Source organism: Diadema setosum, chromosome 20 (genome assembly GCF_964275005.1).
Source record: "Diadema setosum chromosome 20, eeDiaSeto1, whole genome shotgun sequence".
In the NCBI taxonomy this organism is placed as follows: Eukaryota; Metazoa; Echinodermata; class Echinoidea; order Diadematoida; family Diadematidae; genus Diadema; species Diadema setosum.
Window position 1 is genome coordinate 14,838,424 of NC_092704.1, and position 13,139 is coordinate 14,851,562.

At 41.7% G+C, this 13,139-nt stretch overlaps 1 protein-coding gene across 1 annotated transcript in view; it reads right to left on the reverse strand.

The window, feature by feature from the left end:
• The window catches only part of LOC140243849 (growth factor receptor-bound protein 14-like), a 104,416-nt gene extending 97,188 nt beyond the window's left edge, over positions 1-7,228 (reverse strand). The window contains exon 1 of the mRNA XM_072323523.1: positions 7,208-7,228. The gene's annotated coding sequence lies outside the window, so the exon portion shown is untranslated. The remainder of the gene's footprint in view (positions 1-7,207) is intronic.
• Positions 7,229-13,139: the final 5,911 nt, after the last annotated feature.

A 13,139-nucleotide genomic window follows, 5' to 3' on the forward strand; every position in this document is an offset into this window, starting at 1 on the left:
AAAACATGTATGATTTTCACATAAAGATATACTTCATTTTTGTGAAGAAGGGACTACAATTTTGCGCAGTTTAGCATAGATTACAACACCGTTGCGGGGTATGCTACCTGCCTATAGCTGTCAGTGCACTGGGACGGCAGCTTGGACGGCAGCTATATACATTAATATTGTGTCTCCCATATCCGGCCAATTCGCTTATCCGGATGAGCGCTGGTCCCGACATGGCCGGATAATCGAGGTGGAACTGTATTTCCTTGGGAAATGCCTAACGATCAATGCTATATGCTGTAGCTGGTCAGGCTCATCCTTCTGCACTCTTAAACATGCCATGCCTTCAGCTGCACAGCGCGTTCATTTGAGTCATGCACTTCTTTTTTCTGCGGAAGTGGTTGAAGATCACCATAAGGTGCATCCCAAAAAACATGATTTGGGGGTTAATCTTTACACATGACTTCTTCTTTCCATCGTTCAGGAGACTCATCACTGGAAAAACCTCTTTGACGGTCATCGAATTGCGCTTAATTCAAACTAACCTCTGTGATTCTAGTTTGCGAACACCAGCCCAAAATGCATCATTAGCCTAATGATTCTAGTGATGCATCACTACAATCATCATTCAAATGATGCATTCTTCCCTCGTGTGAAATGGTCAAAAGACTACCTGCAATTTCTCCCAACCATTTCACACGTATGGGCAACCAGAACTGTCAGGTGCTTTCCCCTTTTAGGAATGGAGTGGGAAACGATAAAATGTCATTTGTGCAATTTCAGACAGACTGCAGACATAATACGCCACTTTTTTCCCCCCTAACTATTTCTTTTTATATCTTTCTACATGTACTTCTCTCTGGCTGAGCTATTTTTCCCCTCTGTATTTCTCCATCTCTTTCCAGCATTCTTTTCTTGTCTAATGATGGTAAGATCCACGCTAAGGCAGGCTGGCACCTCCATTATTAGGGCCTCCTGTCAGTTCCTACTGATAGCCTGTCACTTGCCATCATGCTGAGGGGACGGAGAATTGGGGATGACACTTCCCTCCCCCTCCGTCTGCCCACCACACCCCCTCAACCCCATCCCTCGCCCCCTCGGAAGAGGAGACAAGACAGACAGACAGACAGACAGACAGACAGAAAAAAAGCAGACAGACAGGCTAAAAGGAAGATGGCCAAGCATGCAAGATGACATAGAAATATACACAGACGAACAAAGAGCGACTAAAAACATACGAAGAAATAAAGGTATGGAAAAGGAGTTTCGGAGGAAGGAGAGGGTACTAGTATTTGGAGGGTGGGGAGGGCTACTGGAGGGGAGGGGAGGGAGTATGGGAGGGGTGGGGATGGAAAATGTGCCTGTATTGCATTATTTAACAATCATCTTACAGAGCCCGGTTAAAAATGGTTTGTTTACGAAACACACCATTCAAGGTCATGCACATTCTAATAAGAGATGGTGATCCCCAAATGTTCTTTCAAAGATGATAACCGCAAACTCGTGACATTCACAAGAGGTAAGGGGTGTTTGTAGTCCACTACGGTGGCTGGTATGCTGTCTGGTGCACTGAGCCCAACACTACCCGCATCACCCATCCATCCAAACGTTTGTAGGCCACATGTCAACCACGTATCATGTTTGATTGATAATGAAGAGTTTCCAAGAGATACCTTATCATCCCCAAATTGACCCTTTGGTATGGATCCTAGGACAGCAGGAGTGAGCTGCCTGCGGAGACGCTTGACTTCACATTCTCAGACCCGTAGAGCGCCAAGGACGTTGCACTCCTTCAAGTTTGGTCCCACCCAATTTCCAGGATTTTCATGGAGAACAATGTGATGCATCATGACAGAAATCTTCTCTCTTACTATACATGCAGAGTACTTACAACTTGGATATTATGCGATTTATCTCTGCAGTAAATAAAAACATAAAAGAAGAGCTGATTACCAAAGTAGCTATCATAGGAGCACAATTTCTGGTCTGAATACCCCACTATACATTATTTGATGCTGTATGTAAAACAATAGTGCATCATGAGAAGCATTTTGAAAAAGAATATGAATAATTGGAAAGGAAAATAAAAAGTTGCATCGCTTTTGACATTCTTGTCTTAAGTAGCAACTTAAAACAGCAACAACTAACACACAATACCTCCTAATACATACATCAATGGTGTTTCCAACAAGGACAATGACAGGAAAACCTCACAGGAAAATTACTACATCATCATCTTTACCTCGCACAGAAGTAGACGTGATGAAGGCATCAATCATGACCACGAACGACCTTTCTTCTGGTCACATGACCAATTAAACATCAAATTGCAAGTACTATTCTCTCACCACGAAATCGAACTTTGCATCACCCTCAAATTAAGACATTAAGGGGTATCCGCTTCCGCAAATCCGATACCTCATCCAAAGCGGTGAGTCCTTCTGCAGTTATTGGCGGAACCCCAGAAGAGTCACGTCGCTACGATTTCATGTCAGCCTTCCAGGAAAGAAACAAAAAATCTTTCAATCATTCTCAGACGATGCTTGCTGTCCTTACGATGTCATGGAATATCCAACCATAGGTGCGAGATTTCAGTATTCTGTGCCTTGGGAGATGGACGTGATGAGTTCTCACGCAGTGAATCAACCGTTCGCCCTCGGCAAACATGCAGATTTTGTCCACGGCCAAAAAAAGATATTGTTAGGAATCTATTTATGCAATGCATTTCTAATCATAGAAAGAGTTAAAGATGGAACAGACCACTGTCACCAACTGCAAACCACAAACAACTTTTGATATAACAGTGAGGGAGTAAATTGTTGACCTGTCAATCACATACCATGTTCTCAGTGAGTGTGTACGCAAGACTACGTATGAACATGCACGTATGTACCACACACATATTTTTCCAAGAGGACATGGTTTACTGTAGAAGTGGATACAAGTTTAATAACCTGTTGAGGATGAATTGATTTTGCCACAACACGCATTTCCAATAGACACCTGCCCGAGTGTACTCGGGACTCATCTTCAACAGGTTAAAAAGGCATTTAACCCGTTGAGGACGAGTCCCAAGTATACTCCAGCTAGCTACGTCTATGGGAAATGTGTGTTGTAGAAAAATCAGCCCGTCCTCAACGGGTTAAAAGGACTGTACAATACTGGTTGAGGTGGGGGATTCATGTTTTGAACATTCCTAAGTGAGACAATGAGAAACCTCTTATGAAATATGAAAGAGCATGTAATTTTGTGAAAGATTCAACATTTATTTGATGAAAATTGGTTTTCAAATGGCTGAGATATCCAAAAAAGTGAAAATAATGAAAGGCGACAGGCCACGTCGTTTATTAGGATCTCTTTGTTTCACCTTTTTTTCTGATATCTCAGCCATTTCAAAACCTATTATCATCAAATAAACTTTTGATACCCCTTAGAATTCAGAAATAAAATCAGAATTAACAATCAGAATCAGAATTGCATGCTCTTTGACATTTCATAGAGTGGTTTCTGAAAATCTCGCAAAAAGTTAAAAGCTAAATCCTTACCGCTATCTCAACCAGAACTGTACACACCCTTTAAAGACCCATTAGCATGGGAAGACAAGGTTGGCCCAACTGAATCATTTCACTTCATTTCATTTCATTCCTGCATGGCACATACTTCAGTCCGGAGACTGTTCTTCCGCAGGTCCTAGCGGATGAAATGCAACATAAATGTATCACAAATGAAAACGAAACTCATATACGTAAAACAAAACAAAACAAAACATAGAAAACAGACAACATAGTGATGAAACTACGGCACACACCTAGACTGAAATTGATCTTCATTCGCTATGTACACTGGGGTACATTAAATAAACACGACTACTGCAGGCCTGTAGAATAGCATTGCCAGTAAGAGAGTATGTGCACCAAATTGTAGGCTCATTGGTAATGCTTAACTCCAGTGAAGATTTCTTGCTGCATGATATGCTGTGTAGGCCTACAAAGTTATACTCAATTCATTTCATGGATTTCCAAATATATGCAATGAGTTGGGTCAGCTTCGCATTGCAAGATTTCCCATGCGAATGGATCCCTGTTCAGACGCAAACCAGTTTATACCGAAACTCGATAAAGAAACGACACAATAAAGAATCATTGTAGAGCCAACAGACCATTTAGACGCTAATCTCAACTGTTCTGGAAAATGTCATACAGATACTAGTTTCTCACTGTGCATGTCGTTATGGTCACGACGTTGCCACTAGTGAGAGGTATAGCGTCACCTCATGTGCACACTCACATTAACCCGGCCCAGTTATATCATTCTATGGCTGCCATATGTTCAGAGGTACATAGATAGACATGATGGAATGCTGATACATTATCGAGTTTTAGTTTGAAACGATGCTCTATCATTTCATTAAACGTCATTTTATTAGCGAGCGTTCACACATATAAATTCATTGTATACCCTTTTGGTATATTATACACACATACACATATACATATAAATATTTTTTTTTGCATCTGAACACCCTGTTGCTCTGTCTTTCTCACTGTCCCGACTTTTCTCGATGCTTTGTCCCTGTTTTCACATTGGACCCCGTATTGTGGGGACAGTCACCAGAGATCTTTTTTACGACTGGACCGTCCACATTGGTATCTCCACTGTCCCCGAGCTGCGGGGCAATCAGGGCTTGGGTTGAGCCCTGCCACCTGAAACCAGACTTCGCGCATGCGCACATCTAATGAATACACAAATGTTACGGCCCAATATCACTCTCCCCACCAAATTTTGTCCCCAGACTCGACTTGCTTCGTGGGGACAGGGGACGAGTCCCAGTGAGCGTCCACACTATGGTTTCAGAAGGGAAAGTCCTGCAGCGCGGGACTTTCCCCACGACGACGTGGGGACTAATGTGAACGCGGGGAAAGGCATACTCGCAATCTTCCTCATTAACAAGCCCTTCACAGCAACATCCAGCCAGGGGCAATCTCGAAATAAGATTGATTATCCATCAGGGGACGAAGACCCACGGCCTACCATGTGCCTGTGTGAAGAAAGGATTGCTGCCAGTGAGCAATTCAATTATGAGGGAGATAGTTCTTGAAAGTTCATGTACCGCAACTCAATGGCCTACTTTCCCCATGACTTGGCCAGCTTGTCTACGTGTACGTGTGTTGGGGGCGGGATCCATGTGCATTGGAGGTTGTAATGAATAAGGTAAAGGACAAACTGCGATATAGAAGGAAGGAACAGGATGGGGGGGGGGGGTACAAGGTGAGAATTTAAGGTGAAGGACGAAACTACGAGATGGAAGAAGGGAAATGCATTAGGGATTGCATACTTGAACAGATACCAAACCTGTAAATAGAAGCAGTTTTCTTTGGCACATTCCCACATTTCCCATTAAATTTCACACGGAGATGGCATTTGGATTTCAGGACAACGTATGTCAAGCTTAGCTCAAACTAATTCCAAAGTAGCAATGTTTCAGCATTACCATGGCGACTTGCATAATCACGTTCATGAAAGAGTCATCAATGTAACTGTCTTGAAATTGTTCCCAAGAAAATGGTTGATCACGTGGAACTGAGATGTTCAAGAAACAAACATGTAGGCCTATAATATACAGTACAGCTCTTTCTCTTTTCATCTACGTGTACATACATACATACTGTATGCGCCATATATTTTGCGAGTCTAAATTTTCATGAATCGGGACTTCCCGACATTTTCGCGAGTGGTTAAATTCGCGATTGTGGAGTCCTGTACTGAACGGAGAAATGTATACGGGTACGTCACATTCATATTGGCACTAGAGTCAATATTTTCGCGTGTCTTTAATTTTGCGAATAGCAGCTGACTTGCAAAATTCGCGAAAATAAAAACCTCGCGAAATATTCGGTGTATACAGTATATGTATACAATGCTACACACATGTGACAACAGAGAAGGCTGGAACAAGTGTACTGCATCAGCCATCGCTAAAAGTCTATGACATCATGGCAGAGAAGATATATATTTGTCTAATGTCATCTAGGAGTATAGAGACAATGATTATATAGGGGAAGAAACATTCAAGACAGGTACAAAGATATCAAAGAAGGGTCTAGTTCATGTCCTGAATATGGGTGATGGGTGGTGAAGGGTTTAATAGCACAGATGCAGTTCCGGGCAGGGTCAGAAGGGTGGGGGGGGGGGGTAGGAGTATGGGGGAGCGCTTCTTGCTTGAGGGGTATGAGAAGTGACGGACCTTAAAGAGATCGTACAGTTTTGGTTGAGACCTAATTTCAGGTTTCTAACATTTTTTTGTGAGATAATGAGAAACCTCTTATGAAATATGAAAGAGCACGTAATTCTATGAGGAATTCAATGTTTATTTGATGAAAATTGGTTTTGAAATGGCTGAGATATCCAAAAAAGAGTGATTCTAATAAAGTGCGGGACCCACACTTTATTACGATCGCTTTGTTTTACTTTGTTTTTGGATGTTTCAGTCATTCCAAACCCGATTTTCATCAAATAAACTTTGAATTCCCCGTAAACTGGTATGCTCTGTATTATATCATAAGAGTTTTCTTGATATCTCACAAAAAGTTAAAAGCCCAATTCTCATCTCCACCAATACCATCCCTTTAACGGAGCTCTCTACAGTTCTGTGGTTTCAATTACTGCACACGGAGAGATACCCCCTGTTCAGACGCAAGCCAGTTTATACCAAAACTCGATAAAGAAATGACGCACAAAGAATCATCCTATAGCCGACAGACCGTTCAGATGCTAATTTCGACCATTCACGAAAACGTCTTATAGATGTGCAGTTTCTCACAGCACATGTTGTTATGGTCATGAGTGACAGGTATAAGGTCACCTTTCGTGCGCGCTCCCATTAAGCCCCGCCGAGTTACACCGTTCTATGCTTGCCATATGTTCAGACGCACAATGGACACGATGGAATGCTGAGTCGTTGTCGAGTTCTAGTTCCAAACGATGCTCTGACCGTCGTTTCGCTATATGTCGTTTCATTAGTCAGCATTCAGACCTATAAATTTATTGTATAGCTATACCGTTTTGGTGTAGCTATACCGTTTTGGTGTAGCTATACCGTTCTAGTTTAATTTTTTTCTTTCTTTTTGCGTCTGAACACCCTGAAAGACACGGTGGATACAACTAGGTCCATGATACAACTAACAGAAGCACAGTAGAAGCGTGGAGATGACAAACTTACACACGGAGACCTGTCCGGAGGTCGGACACTGCTCTTCCTCGCATCCAACAGTCCCCCTCTCCCCTCAGAATTCCAGGCCTAGTCTAGCCAACCACACCCAAGCTTGGCTGCATGGAGGCGATCAGGTCTTGATGGCTCTTCTGTGCATGAAGAAAGAATAACAATAAGTGATGGCGAAAACCAATATAATAATGATATAAAACTGACAGAGGAAAGGTCCTTCCATGGTCTGCTGTGAGCTTTTTGTAGGTCACTGACAAAAGAGAAGGCCAACATTATTTAGTTGTGACATAGCTATAGAATTTCTTTGACCCTCCTGCCTAAATGGAAGCATCACCACCATGAGATTTCTTCTAACATTCCCAACCTTCATCCCTTTCATCCTCCCCCTCCCCTCCCCCCAATCTCCAATTCTTTACTCAATTGATTTTCCTCAAAATCTACTCAATTTGGTGGGTAATGCAATAGTTGGGGTTGATTCGCAGCATAGGGATTAAGGCACCAATGTGGCACCGATCATCATCGAGGGCAAACCTTTGTCATGAGAGGAGGTTAGGACATCAAAGAAATCCTGCCAGTCAACTCATGGAATTTTTTTTCTTCTCCCCACAAGGCCACGCAACTCACACGTTCATAAACACAACCAGCGGAGAAAATAAACAAACAAACAAAGACATATACTGAAAAAAACAAAACAAATCAAAGCAAACAAAACAGAAGTGTAAAATCTACAGAATAAAAGAATATCTGCAAGAAATGTCACTGCTAACCTTATCACAGAATGTTGGGCACACAGTCTTTTAGATCATTTTGTTCTGTAAAATGCAGTTCAACTTGTTCATACATTTCATACTGGAGAACGGCACGTCACATTAGTAGCTAAATCTTTTCCAAAAAAGAATGAGCAAACAATGCAGCCAAACTGCAGCCTCCCCTAACCATTACAATTACAGTAGCATCATCCTGCCGTGTGACTGCACATCCCTCGAGAGATCGGGGCCTCACTAATGATGCGACATTCAGGAAAACTGTCTTGATCACAATCTTAGATGGCATCAACGTGCACAAAAGATGGATCTCCGAGGGTTAATCGAACACAGCGCTCTGTGAATGATGACAATTTCCTTCAAAGCAGTGGTATGTCATTTCTATGTGACAGATAAAACCAAGCGGCCGGGGAACAGTGCCTCATACAAATACCTCACACAACTACACAAAAATGTAACATATGTTGTAGCAGATGTTCAGCTGACTGCATTTTGTCTACTCACCATTTTTCAACTGCACTGCACATATAAATTCAGAAATTCCTCATCTTCCAAGAGAACCATCTGAATCTTGAATCAGACATCTCTGATTTATTTCAGGGGAACACTTATGAATATGAAATACAGTCTGCAATGTTCTTCTAATAGCATCTATAATACTCCTTCTTTAACCTCATGGCACACTTTATCGATGGCATCAATTTTGAGTCTGGCTGCTGGAGACTACACTTGCAAACTGTTCTCAGCATGTGCGTATGCTCTGGAATGCCCACTATCCTCACTCTAGGCCTCCAACAGGTTGAAACTCGGATGTTGGCCAGAAGGCTGTGAGGACGAGAAGGACATCGGAGAGAAGATAGCGAAGATGGAGGGAAGTGAAGGAGTAAGAGAGAGAGAGAGAGAGAGAGAGAGAGAGCAGATGGAGAGCGAGAGAAAGTGAGAGATGGTATATCATCTGGTTTCTTCTTCATCAACGGTTTGATGTCCGCATCACTTTTAGACCAGCTCCTATACTCGCTCACCACACCTTTCTTCATCCTGTTGAGCTCGGCTGATCCTAATTAGCCCTTGAACCATCGACCCTCATCCCACAGAAATACCTTTATCAAGTAATTCTTTCAACCAGTTCTATCAATCATCGCCTTAAACCGAAAAAAAACCCCTGCCATTCAAAGGGCCATCACTGTCACGCATTCCCCCTGACAACATGCGACCATGGAAAAAAGACGGAGCAAGGGGCTGTGAGCAGAGAATACTACTGATGTGCTCCCAGTTGGAAGGGAGCGAGATGTGGAGGATGGGGTGTCCTCTCTGGCAGGGGCGCCGGGGCTCCTGAATCTGCACATTCCTCCCATCCGCAGTGGCACACACTTTGATGGGAACGCTCCAGAGTATGAATGTGTGTCAACACATGTTACACATCAAGGGCCACAGTCTCATTCCCTGTGCAATTTCATTTTCTGCCTCTCTTCTTTTTTCTCTGGCAGCGGGCAACGGCTGCAGTATAATATAGCCATCTCCTCTTCGTCTTCTGGAACTCAATGGAGGTTACTGGAACAGTTTCTGTTGGAATACGGATGAGGAAGAATAAGAACTGAGTAGGCATGTTTATGGTGTATAACCATTGGTCTGCCCCTTGTAAAGTTTGTTGTTGTTGTTGTTGTTGTTGTTTTTTAGCAGCTACATCTCCCATTAACCCATTGAGGCTGAGTCCCGAGCATACTCGGGCAGGTGTCTATGGGAAATGCGTGTTGTAGCAAAATCAAACCGTCCTCAACGGGTTAAATGACCAAGCAGACTCCTCGCAACATTCTCCCAAAAAGAGGTATTCAGTACAGCATAAGAATGTTTTAAAATATAGGCCTAAATGAATCTGCTTTCCATGTTCAGAGCAGTAAGAAATATATTTTTAAAATCTCTTTTTTTCACACAAATAAATCTGCTTTCTAGGCTCAGAACAGTTCAAAACAACTTTTTAACCAATTTCTTACTTTCTCATTTGAGATATTTGATCAACAAATGATGCTGGATGGTGTAATTATGAGAGGTTAAGATAAAACACACTATTCTCTATTTTTGCTCCTCAACTTATTCTTTTTATTGATATCATTATCAATCTTTTGGGGAGGGGCAGGATAAGGGTAGAGTTTGAGTCTTCTTTTTTTCGCACTAAAGGCAGTTCGGTCAAGCCATATCCAATCTCACACTAACCTGTTGCCTCAAAAATACATTAAAACCGGTAGCATTCATACATGGCACGTACAGTTTGGACAGTTTTCCATAAGCAGCGGGGAAAGATGATAACTTGAGTGCATGAGTTGGAATTGATGAGAACTGTATGTTTAAACATCGAGGAAATAAAGCATAGCAGTGCAGACATTTTTGTTTGTTTGTTTGTTGTTTTCATATGAGAGTACAGATGGCCTACTTCTTGTCCAGACCTACACGTGATTACGACTGCAAGTTGATGTTCCATGATTACACTAGAGAATAATAATGTGGTGTTTCGTTGTTGTGTGTGGTGCTTTGCTTCTTCATTTGCAACAACATTCAGAGTATAAAGTTTGCAAGCTCTGGGGAAACTTTATAAGGATGGTTTGTGGAAGACCATGAACTTCAACGAATCATTATGTCATGTTATTGTCAGGACCTTGCAGGATTCAAATTATAATCGAGAATAACTTGTCAAAAGAAAAAAAAAAAGATCCAAGTTAATGTCCAAACTCCATGACAACAACAATCTTGCCTGCAGTTCACTCAAATGTCAAGCATGCGAATCCAAAGATATTCGCACAATGTGAAATGGAAATAAACACAGGGAACCACAGAAACCCCTGTATTCTGAGAACAGGGCAATCCTGAATAGCAGAAAAAAAAAAAGGCAATCCTGTTGAAGATGGTGTCAGATGCATCATCGCTGCATGTCTGCACGTATTTGTCACTCAAGAGATGCCGGGAGAAGACCATGGAAGCGAGAAACCGAGCGCCAAACAGCAACAATGGCACCACGAGAACCCGCGCCACGTTACCGACGTTGGTCGGCACAGCGACCCAAGCCATGTGGTATCTTCGTCTCGTGAATATTCTGCCAGGCTGGGTGGAGAGACAGAGAGAGAGAAAAAAAAAATCTATATTTGATCACCCATCCATTATTGATGAGTGCATTTAATATGTGATTACAGCTAAGAATGCGCAGGTCAGATGGGAGATTGAAGGGGGCCCATCACTGGAAGCAGGAGGGGGGACGCCGGGAATATTTTTGGCAACTCCAGACCGCACGAGCAATGCTGGAGGAATGCTCGCTTGTCAAATTAAGCTCACATCCATGTGGCCTCAATACGCCACCTTGCGTTAATCAGAAGCAACAAGACACATTTTTTTTTCTCTCTTTCTTTCCCTCTCCACTGCCCCCTCCCCCTCTCTCTCTCTGTATCTCCTTTGTTGTACGAAGGCAGCGTGCGGTATTCCGTCTCTCGGTGGCGCATTCCAGCGATGGATAGGCGGGTTCCAGTCGGAAACGAGCCTTTCTCCCGACTGCAGGGCTGGAATCCCTTCAATTACGGCCCAGCCACTCCTCATAACCGGAACCATAATAATGTGCCTGCATGAGAATGCACATGTGTCAGCAGCATTAATTACGAACACGCAAAAGCTTCCAGTGGAGCGTGTCATTCGGATGTGAGAGGTGCAGTGGTCTCCCCGCGTATGGCATGATGTAACACTCAAGGCAAGAATGTTCATTCCGCTGCTTCACATAATTGACATAGTCCGAGACACACCCCCATCATACTTTGTTCTAATCTCTTCCCCCCTCCCCTTCCCCCATTGATTACCGGTAAATATCTATGGAACATTTCTCAGCTCTATGATTCCATTGCATTCCTCTGTCATTAGTTTAATGTCAATCTAGCAAATAACAGGTGCACCACTGGAAATCCTGGTACTACTTCAAGAGGAGACAGTACGGATGAAATGCTATGCCAAGAGCCATCAAAGTGTCTTGGTCTAGTTTACGACTCTATGACCAAAGTAATTGAGTACATAATGCAACATATTTACTCTAACGAACAAACACATCAATCTACTCTATAGAGTTATTCTACAACACCCTTTTTCTCTCCCCCCGGTATTCCCCTACGTCATTCCCCTCAATATCACATGGCGGCTAACCATACCTTATATTCTGACCTCAAAAAAATTATTACCATCTAATTCTTTAAGCATATCTGTACCAGGCCAAACACACAGTGGGCTGATTGGTTTATCCATGGAGGTACAAAGTATCTCCATGGTTTATCTCAAAACGCTGACAGAGAATGCTTTTGATTAGCATCTCGGGCCAACTACCTTACCTTGTAACTGCCTAATTAAGCAATTTGAATGATAAGGGTCATTTCATATTCTAGGTTGTTGATGTTTTTTCCATCTTCAAGAGGAAAACTAAATTCCACAATCTCTGGGATTTAGTTAGAAGACAAATTGGAAGTACACACCAGCATTTGGCTCTAAGGGTGGCCACATTACACAACAGATTCAACTTTCACATGTCTGCATGAAACTTGAGAAAACACATGGCATCTACTTTTGTCTGTATATTTAAACTAAAACCTGTACATATGCCATTTGCATTTGGTTATACTTATTACCATGACCTCAAATTACCAATGACAGGATAGTAAGTTGCTACTTGTTAATGAAGGTCCCAATCTCTGGAATTTGGACAAAATAAAGACATCACAAATAACAATGATGACGATAATGATAATAATAATAACAATAGTGATAATGATAATAATAATAATAATAATAATAATGATATAATAATAATAATAATAATAATAATAATAATAATAATAATAATAATAATAATAATAATAATAATAATAATAATGATAATAATAATAATAATAATAATAATAATAATAATAATAATAATAATAATAATAATAATAATAATAATAATAATAATATAGGGTATTTGTAATGCCCTTTACCACTCTTTCTAAGCGCTCAGGAGGTATAGGAAGTGACGCTTAACAGTGTTATGATTGGCTTTAATAAAAAGGATAGATAAACAAAATGAATATACAGTTTGTGCATTCAGTTTAGCACAATGTATATTGTGTTCTACATACGTATATTTGTGGGGGGTTTTCACAGCTTTT